Source organism: Paramisgurnus dabryanus, chromosome 22 (genome assembly GCF_030506205.2).
Source record: "Paramisgurnus dabryanus chromosome 22, PD_genome_1.1, whole genome shotgun sequence".
Classification (NCBI taxonomy): domain Eukaryota; kingdom Metazoa; phylum Chordata; class Actinopteri; order Cypriniformes; family Cobitidae; genus Paramisgurnus; species Paramisgurnus dabryanus.
Window position 1 is genome coordinate 17,601,644 of NC_133358.1, and position 10,920 is coordinate 17,612,563.

The 10,920-nt window shown below is 38.2% G+C and overlaps 1 long non-coding RNA gene across 1 annotated transcript; it reads left to right on the forward strand.

Moving 5' to 3' along the window:
* Positions 1-2,866: 2,866 nt before the first annotated feature.
* On the forward strand, positions 2,867-5,300 carry LOC135785593 (uncharacterized). Its single transcript, XR_012335690.1, has 3 exons — positions 2,867-3,977; positions 4,307-4,825; positions 4,965-5,300. It is a non-coding gene; the product is annotated as an uncharacterized lncRNA (long non-coding RNA).
* Positions 5,301-10,920: the final 5,620 nt, after the last annotated feature.

The window sequence follows — 10,920 nt, forward strand, 5'->3', positions numbered from 1 at the left end:
TTCAGTATAGGCTATAAGCGCAGCGCACTGCTGACCACTCAGCTGTCAATCTTCTGTGCTTTAGATCGACACTCACAAAGTTTCACATTAAATGATAAGATGTTTGTCCAAAAACAAAAGGCTAAATACTGAATACAACTCATATAGGACTGCAAGACATAAGTTGAATCTGTTTGGAAGGAAACTTATTCCCGTGGAAGAGAAGGACGTTGGTAATAAAAACTGGAGGCAGACGGTGAGACTCTTTCATCTGTTTTCAGACGAAACAAAAGGGTCGGGGTACCCGCGGGTGAAACTTCTAATATTTGATGTAACGGGTGTAATAATATTAACGTGTTATATGCGTTGTAGATCCAGGTCGGGACTCAATATGCGAGCGTGAACTGCGGGTCTAACATCCAAGAACAGAATTCGACTCGATTCCGATAGGTAACAGATTTTAAATGTCCCCGTGCTTATTTGTGTTTAAGATCTGTCTGCGAAGGGCATAAAGGTTTCTATAACTGCGCGATTTGCGGTGTGACCGGGTCGGGGTCTTTATGTCAGACAGGCCGGGTGTGGAATAAAATTGCTGCCTGCTGATGTCGGATAAATGTTCTGTCAATCACAGCGGTGCGGATTATCAAACAGGACTGTGCGTGACTTTGCAACAGCAAACCCGAGCACGAACTTGCACACTACATTAAAACTACAATGAAAGATCCCTATGAAGCTATAAAACTTACGTATTTTTAAGAAAATACAGTTTAGATCAAACATAGAAAAGCAATATGCTATAAATATAAGGAAAAGTAAATGACAGCATGAAAATGATAAAAAATACATGTTAGTTTACTGAAGCCTATTTTATACATTATTTTTTTAAATGTACATTTATAATCATCATGGGCGCCCCCTGCCGCCACAGCTGGAAAAAATCCTAGAGGAAACACTGCATACACTCTAAAAACAAACGGTGCTATATAGCACCAAAAGTGGTTCTTTGCTCGTAATCATAGAAGAACCGTTTTTAGTGCCATATAGCACCGGTGAAGAACCGGTGAAGCACCTGTGTAGAACCATATAGTGCTATGTAGAACCAAATGTGGTGCTATATGGCCCCTATATGGTTCTACACAGGTGCTTCACCGGTTCTTCACCGGTGCTATATGGCACTAAAAACGGTTCTTCTATGGTTACGATTCAAATCAACAGTTTTGGTGTATATAGCACCGTTTGTTTTTTTAGAGTATACAAAAAAATCTGAGTCACCTTCATTGGCATGTAAAGACGTTTTTAAAGGGCACCTATGGTCCGATTCATGATTTAACTCTTACTTTGGTGTGTAGGTATGTGTTAGTACATGTTAACGATATGCAAAAGGTACAAAACCCAAAGTAACGGCCCAATCACACGGGGCGTAAGCGTTAATCCATACGTTCTTCCATAAACGTAATTGGCTGGCTCTGCCTAGGTTATTTGCATAAGGCGATCTGATTGGCTGACGCACGCGTTGCCGCTTGAAAAGTTGAGAAATGTTCAACTTCTGCCGCAAACAACAGCACTGATGCGGCGCCGACGAATCCACAATTAAAAGTGAATGGGAAGCGTTAACGCTGACGCCCTGTGTGAATGTGCCGTGAACGATGACGCGCGTTATCATCTCCAACGTAAATCTCATTTCTTGGACTACAACAAACACACGGATTGTAGGCAACAGTTTACTTCCTGGGCCTGTTGACGGGGACAAGACTGACATTATCATAATTCCTCCCGCTTTGACTCACAGCCTGTAAGTTAACTCCTGTTAGCATTGCATTGTGACTGAATCTTTCAAACATGGTAAGGAGCGTCACATTTCTGGCTGACGTCAGATGTATTCAGGCCAATCACAACGTACAGATTAGCTGGCCAATCAGGGACACATCGCTTTTCAAATCGATGAGTTTTGTACAAAATCTGTGCATTTCAGGAAGAGAGGGAAAATAATGTTTTTTAACCATAAACTAGTGCTGGGCATAAATTAATCTAGATTAATCTCATACAAAATAAAAGTAATTTTTTGCATAACATATGAGTTTGAGATGTGTGTAATTATTATGTATATATAAATACACACGCATTCATGTATGTATTTAAGAAAATTTACATGTGTATATATATTTATTTATATTTGTATATATTCTATATTATACATAAATAAAAAAAATTATATAAATACAAATTTCTTAAATATATATATATTAGGGCCGGGACTCAATAAATTTTTTTTTATCTAATTAATTAGAGGCTTTGTAATTAATTAATCAAAATTAATCACATATAAATATTTGACCCGAAAACATTGAGAAGTTATTTTTTAACATGGATTTTTAGTATACCATGAATAATGACTGAATACATAAGCTTAAGCAACAAAATATTGTTTATTTTTGTTCAACCAAGTCGTTGTACTCGGAGTCGGGCTAATGTCCACGCTAGCTGCTATATGTTTTGCGTTGAGATGATACTTGAGGCTCGATGTGCTGCGGGTGATATGTGAATTCCTTGTTGGATAGCTTACACACAACCATGCTCTTAACGACGCTTCCATCCGTTCGTTTTTTGTAAAAAAAAATGTCCCATCCACGGGACCAACCAAAGCGATCTCATCAGCTTCTTCCTTCATGTTCACTGTGGTTTGTTGTTGTCTGAAGTCATGAATGCTACTGTAGTTGGTGCTCCAGTATAATCGGTCCGCCGAAACTCATCCAATGAGAAATGTTCCGCGGTGCAAAAATAAGTGCGATTAAAATGGGTACAAAATTTTTAACGCGTTATTTTTTATGTAATTAATGAATCATAATTAACGCGTTAAAGTCCCGGACCTAATATATATATATATGTATGTATGTACACAGCAAAATCACCAGTGTTAAATTTTCAGGGATGGTGTTAAATACACAGTGTTGATGCTGTTTTAACACTATCTGGTAATAAAATAACACTGCCATTGCTAGGCCAGTGTTATATTCACGACAGTGTCAGTGTAAAACAAGGGTGTTATCAGATTTCACTCTGAGCGGTGTAAATCAAGCCACGCCTCCACTAAACATATCCTGTCAGGGATTTTACCGCCATTTTCTTTCACAGGAGGACTGAAGAGATCAGGTAAATCAGTCTCATAATATTCACATGGTTTAGCTAAATTAAACTGTTATTTCTCTGTCTGACTCTACGCAGCCATATGCCAAAAAACCCAAATAAGATATTTTTCCCATTTTATTTCCCCTTTGTTCGTTATTTGGTTCAGTTTAATCAGAGCTACCTTGTGTTACGTCGTTCCCTTGTTAGTTTAGTATAAAGTAAAACTGCTAGATAAAAGTTTAAAACCAAGAAGGATAATATTAACAGGAGATATGAACGAAAGAATTGAACCATGATAAAACGCGACATGCACTACAAATTGAAGGTATGAAATTAAGTTAAATGAAAGCTCGTTTATTCACCATATGATGCTCGTTATGAGGTAATCATATAGGCTAGATACCGTGAGTTAACGAGGTCGTTTACATGCACGTGAGTGCACGGATATCGGTTAATTATTCAAATTACTGAAAAACACGGAGAAAACCGCAACCGCATCGTCATGTGTTTTTCTAAGATGTATGCAAACAGGGGAAATATCGCCAAACCAACAATTAATTTGACCAAAACCTCACAATATATCATCATTTGTATGCACAGATTGGATGCATTGTGTGTTGTAAGCTTTTCGTGGCGCTAGATGTCAGACAGATGCAAATGGCAAATACATACAAAAGTGTAAAACGTGTAAGGCTAACGTGAACGGTTTTTTTTTCTGTCATTATAGATGCTAGTTTGGTGAAAGTTCACACTGAGTGCTTCAAATCATTCAGAAGAGATGCTGTTTTAGGGCAGTTTATTAAAGAAGACCTGACATGGATGACTTCCAATGAGAAACAACTGCTAATACTTAAATAAATTCATTACAGAAGGTAAGTTTATATATTTATACATATAAATCATTTTATTTGACATAACTGAACAGTTAACCAATCTTTTTAGTATATGTAGTTTTGTACATATTATTATTATTATTATTATTATTTATCTGGAAAGAAACTCACATGACCTGCTGCCAACTTTAATAAAAAGATATTATCTTCTCATACATCGTTTTGCTATTGATGTCATATTAAATAGCAATCAAATTGATTACTATTTTGAAAATGTATAAATGAAGATTCATATTGTCTTGAGTGCTGTTTTTAATATAAAAAGAATGTTGAGTTTTCAGAGTCTTTATTGTCATTTTTTGTGATAGGACCCTACCAGACTATATTTGAATACGGCATACCCATGAATTCTGGAACTGTTATTCCTTAACCCAGTTTGGAGGATAAGAGCTTACCAACTAGTTATGTGAGTACACACAGTACATTTGTACTGTACACTGTCTCTAACATGATTTATTATACTGAGATGATTTTGATTCAAATAACGGTTAAAACTGCACCCTTTTTGGTATTTTCTTGACTCTTTTTGTCTTTGAAAATCTGCAGAAATATGCTGAGGTGATGTATTGCAAAATAGCCAACATACAACAATATGGATGACCCTCTGTCTGGTCAACAGGAGTTTAAATATGGTAAGTGTACATGGGTTTGCTACTTTTACGGTTTTAAAGTTTAACTGTATACTCATGGTGTTTAAATTCTGTTTTGCTATGACGGGACAGTTATGTGGCAGCTCTTCTCTGGCTCATTCACCTCTTGCCTTCATTTGTGAAAGGAAGAAAGAAGAAAGAGGGTCAATGTGCAACTGAAGCTACTGATTGTGCGGTGTAAGTTTTTTAGTATTTTGCTCTAGTTATTTATTCAGCAGTTAGTTTGCTTGCATTGTTCACCCCATGTAAATACATACAAGTTCATAAGTACACATCAAATACATTCATCAAATACACTCTCTTAAAACACACTTAGGTGATGAGCATCAATCCATGCTTTGAGGTGGATGAATCAGCACAGCCCTGCCTGCACTGCGTTGGGAACAGAAGTTGCATCCAGAATTTTTGCATCATTCTGGACCAAAAAGCCATTCCCTCCATGATGAAGACCACTGATGCAGCCTTCCACTACATCATGAGTAAAACAACTACAGAACTAAATACCAGGTTGGAACGTATTTAAGAAAAATGAAACTTCTTTTGAATTGAAATGTCTGTTTTGTTATGGAAAAATCTTTAGTATTGTGAAGGATAAGCATTTCTGCCTGCCAGTAAGGTAATTGCAGTGTATTTTAATGTTCAAGTTTTGAGTAGGGTGGCTAATTTTTTTAGGGTGGCTAAAAACTCTCATTTGATATATTAAAGACCTTATAATAAGTGGTTTTCATGTCACTGCGCTGTGGTATAAGATAACTTTCATTATTCCATACTGTATTCTGTATTCTAATTGTAGCTGAGGTATTTAAATAAGCAGTATTAAATGCAAAGTGTTGTGTGTATCAATGTAAATATTAAATGTGATGTACTTTAATAAAAAGAGGTTTTGCAATATTTCTTGTCATTTGTCTTTTATAGAAACAACCCATTAGCAACAAAAGTGGCTATTAATCAGTATTTTAACACTTAACATTGTTGAATTCACATTACACCGGTGTTGACTTTAAATAAGGAGTGTTAATTTTTAACACTGTATTTCTGTGCCAACACCAGTGTAGTGTGGAAACAACAATGAATAGTGTTGAACAAAGTGTAAAATTTAACAATATTGAGTGTTAAATTAACATATAATGAGTGTTGTTAAATTAACACTACACTTTTGACTAAATTAACACAGTGTAGTGTGGACACATATACACACTTTTCAAGTGTTAAATTTGACACCCTGGGTGTTATTTTAACACCAGTGATTTTGCTGTGTATGTATGTATGTATGTATGTATGTATATATATATATATATATATATATATATATATATATATATATATATATATATATATATATATATATATATATATATAAGTTTTACACACAGCACAAACTCATATGTTATGCAAAAAATTACTTTTATTTTGTATGCGATTAATCTAGATTAATCTATGCCCAGCCCTTTAAAAGAACTATAAATTATATATCATCAAGTGTATCATAGGAAATTGCACAAAAACTGCATTGTTCTGATGGAATCACATAAAGCCACATCAGGCATACAAGGTTGGAATACAAGTGTAGTTTATTTGTAGAAAAAACAGAATTATCTAAATATTTTTGAATGTTTTTTATGCATTTATACAAATAGTTATTCACATACTATATCTGCATACATGATTTAATGGATAAGATGAATTCCCACTTTTTTACTTCGAAAAGGTAGAAAGCTCATGCCCTGGCAGATGGGAAAAGTGAGGATGAGGTGTCATTGTGATGCGGAAGAGGAATTCATAGCGATAACCCCGCAGGGGAGACTGTCCTCCAAAATATAAAGACCTCATAGGTCGTTTGTGCAAGCACCTTATTACGACGTAAAGTGACGTATTAAGGGATTAGTGTTCTCTAGCGGCAGTAGCTTTACAACCTGGTGTTAAGTTTTAAGGTTTTTGCCTTATACATCAGATTAGACACATTTAATTTTATGAATTTATAAATGTAGAAACGGTTTCATAAACATTTATGGTTTTAAAGATATTTTTATTGAGCATCTAACCCCACCCTTACCCTAAACCCAACCACTTCTCAACCATATAATACACAACACGCAAGTAAAAGTACAGTCAGGTATTTATTGCCTAAAACAGTATAAAAGTATTACAAACCATTCACGTTGCAAACCTTGCGAACTGAAGCCATACCTTTACTTTATATGAAGAACTCTGATCAAAACACACAGTCAGATCTCATTCAAACATAAACCAACATGACAAAGTCGGTCACAAGAGCCAATAGCGCTTCACATTCTTAGGTGACGTAATGATGCAATCGGTCACAGGACACACGAGAGCCAATGCCTTTTCACAATCATAAATAACGTATCATCTCTTCTGGCGGCAGTTTTTGAATCAGTCTACACCGGATGTGATATTTACAGCCAATTGTCATCACTTTTGCATCTTTTCTTCAAATAAATCGATCGTTTGACCTCGTTACACTTGGAATATTTTAAGTATATTTTTAAAAAGTTGTGAGTTTTGTGTATGCTGTGTTTATATCATATAATAAATAAATGGGTACGTTATTTGCCCTTACTGCCTGAATAGTGTAATGTGTAATAAAATACAATTAATCCTGGCGGTTTAAATTGTAAATCGTATCCCAGTACATGTCATCATAGCAAAATTATACCCAAAAATATAATTTTATACCGTAATATATTACATTTCACCTGCTGACGGTAGAGGCGCTAATTTACTAAATGCATCTATTGGTCGTATTTGGTGAAATGGACAAACGACCAAAGCAATCGTATGGGTTAGGACAGTGTTTCTCAAACTTTTTCAGCCCAAGGACCACTTTATCTTCCAATTTTTTTCTGAGGACCACCTAACAGAATCCCACTCTAACACTCTAACACTCTACCAAAAAACAACAAAATAGGAAGGATAAGCTAAGTTTAAGTTTAATATGCAACTGTTTCAAGTCAAAAACTAATTTTTTTAAAAACAAATGCAATGCTACGTTCAGAAATTATTATATGAATTTTATTTCATCTGAAAAGGTAAATGTGAAATGAGTTGCAGCTTAATATGAACAACAAACTGCATGTGTGAAAAAACTGCAATTAAACATACTGTAACAGCCTAGGTCCCACTTAATGTCATTCCAAAGAGCCATTAGTTTAAAACTGAGGTGGTGGGTATATGAAGTTTATGGTTGTAACTATGGTAACAATAAAATACTGAAAAAAAAATGTTCCCCTTAATGTCCAAAATCACTGAAATTACAGGGATTTTACACATGAACAAAAACTATTACATTTCAAAACTAATAGATCTGTGAATTTTAGCTCCTTTCAGTTGACGCTTGATCTTTTATTTTGACTCCTCTGTGGTTTAGCCACCGATCCATTTTTACGTTATTAAAACAGAAAGGCAAGAACTGATATCACAGTTTCGCAAGTGCATTAAAAATCTACATAAATAAGTGACGATTGTATAAACACTTTCCTAGTTTAGGTCATCTTTTGGCGGACCACTGGGGGGGTTTGGCGGACCACTAGTGGTCCGCGGACCACACTTTGAGAATTACTGGGTTAGGATATGTTGAAGACCGCAGGGAGAGAGTGAAATTGGGAGCAAGAATGGAGATAAGGATGAAGATTTTGTATGTGCATTTACATTGGATGCAAATGTATAAGATTAAAGTCATTTACTGATATCGTTTCATGTTTATACATAATGCCTGTATTCATAAACAGTTTGCAAGTTTATTGTGACCATGCATGCAGGAATGGTTTTATTAGCACAGAAATTCAAACTGTGCATATTTTTAATAAGGGCCTGAAGGGGACGTCAGTACATGAAATGTTGTTACATTTACTCGTTGTCTTTTTATAATCACAATTGAAAGACACAATAGGAGTAGAAGGATATAGGCAGCTAGGGAGATTTTTAGGCGCTTTTATAATTCATAAGGGCTGAGCTGTTGGATGAACTGTTTTCTTCTGGGTGGCATGAGTACTCTGTCATTTAAAATTTTATTGTAAAGTTAAAAGCCACCACATCTTTTCTCTTGTTCCTCTTGAAGTGTAACTTGTATTTTAGAGCATATTTCAAGGAGATGTCTCGCTGAACAGTTTAATGAGATCATTATCTTACAGCTCTTTGTCTTTTTTAACTTCCCAACCATCTTTAGGAATAAAGTAGTCATGGTTTATTACCCGTCAAGGTTAATTTAATAAATACGGCTCTTCCTGATTTCAATATAGACTGCATAGATTTGGTTGAACATCTTACAACATCACGCCCATGCTTTTGACAGAATAAAAACATGTTTTTTATGTTTTTAACTGTGCTGCCAAGTACAAGTGCGTCATGTAGCAAGTGGTAAGCAAAAGCGTTCAGATGAATATAAACAAGACTTAAGTGGTCTTGTTTTGAACTCCCTGTCTGGTCTGCTCTCGAAAGGTGGTTCAAGTTTGCTAATCTGGCTTTCTTTTGTTCTCTATGGAGAGTTCCCTTTCGAGAACGGTCTCTCGACATTGCGTCAGTAGCTGACGCTATGGGAGAGGTCCTCCTCTCTTCCGATTCTGAAGCTTTTTTATAGAACAACGCCAGTGTACTGGCTAATGCCTGTCATGACGACGTATAGAGGCGTGGCTTTCGCCGCTATATAACGACCGTCTCTAAGGCATATCGACAGATCATTTCTCTTCACTTCGTGATACTGAAGCGTCGCCGTTGAATATCGCACCCGTAACGGACGTAGGCGCGTCCCTTATACGCGTTCCGGCTGACATTTACGCGGAAATATTGCTTCGCTCCTCGAGAAAACAGGTAAGCGAAGAGAATCGCCGGAGGTTTTCGCACGTGACTGTGTTCTCGGCCGCGGACCACCGCCGCCAGCGTGCCGCTGGTGGGTCGCAGCCAACCTGGAGAGAACACCAAGTGCCCCCAAACCTCTGGTGCGTCGACGACCCGTCTCAGCACACAGCTTTCAGTCCGCTCTTGAATGTGCTCGTCACACACGAGCTGCAGACAGTGAAGGGCAGACCGAGCAGTGCGAGACACCCCGCCCTATAAGCTTCCCCCGAGCCGAGGCTATGGAAGCGGGGCGGCGACGTGCATAAGCATCCCTTCCCCACATATGCAGTGCGGAATATGCCACAGTGTGCACAATACATTCACAATAAACTAAATCCCGGGGTTTCTCGGTATTATGTTAACACAGCGTGCTTTGGCCGCTTCCCTGCGCGCTACGGTCGCTGCTCGGACATGACAGACCTCATTTCAGCGGGGCCTGTCGTGGACGAGCACGGCGCGCGCGCCCCCTTGTACATTGCAAAACCCTTTCACAAGTCGTTTTGCCTGTACAAGCGCTGCTATTCACTGTTATTTACTAGAGTAAGCATCATTTTTTGGTGTCTTGCTTGTACAATAAAGCGCACTTTGGCCGATTCTCACGGGTTTCGGACAAAAATGAGCCTGTTTATAGCGGTTTGCCTTGCGAAGCACATGCTTTCCTTGCGCGCGCTCAGGCTACGTATGCCGTCGAGCGTGACGTAATACGGTGAGGGGTCTGCTTGCAACTTGGCTATCAGCTACGAAACAGCGTGAATAGAGAGTGAACATTGCCCTCAGCGTGTGTGGTTCATGCAGCAATGCTCTGGAATTCTTCGCGTCCCCCTGGCTGTTCCGGGTGACGACGGGAATTCGTGTTGGCTGTTGGGCTCTGATGTGTTGCGTCTGATGGCCGCTGAAACACAGCGGACCGTCGTAGATTCAAGCAGCATTTATTCAGTTCACTATGTGTACGTGGGGAACCAATATGTATAATATATACGATTTATAACCCCCTGCGGACAAACACAGCGCATAGCGCCCGGCCTCGCTCTCGTTGTGCCCGTTACACACGCGCTACGGAGAGAAAAAGGCAAATTATATCGAGTGGGATCCCTCGCCCAGCGTAGCGATCCTTTCCGATGTTTAATACATAACATTAAACCCTACTCGCAAATATGCCCGTCACACGGGCTACATAACGAAGGGGGTAACTGTTATGTAGTCTTGCATCGAGGAGAGAGATATTCTCTCTCCTCGCTCTGTGTCTAGTTAGTACGAGCTGATACGGATGCATATTTTTAAAGCGTTATGCCCCAGCTGTGCAGCAGCGGGTTGCTGCCATGCATTGCACGTCGGTGCAGAATGCATGAAGTAGGTGAAGTACACAATGTCCCCGTAATTCGGCGATATTTTACCTCACGCGCCTGTGATATACAGCG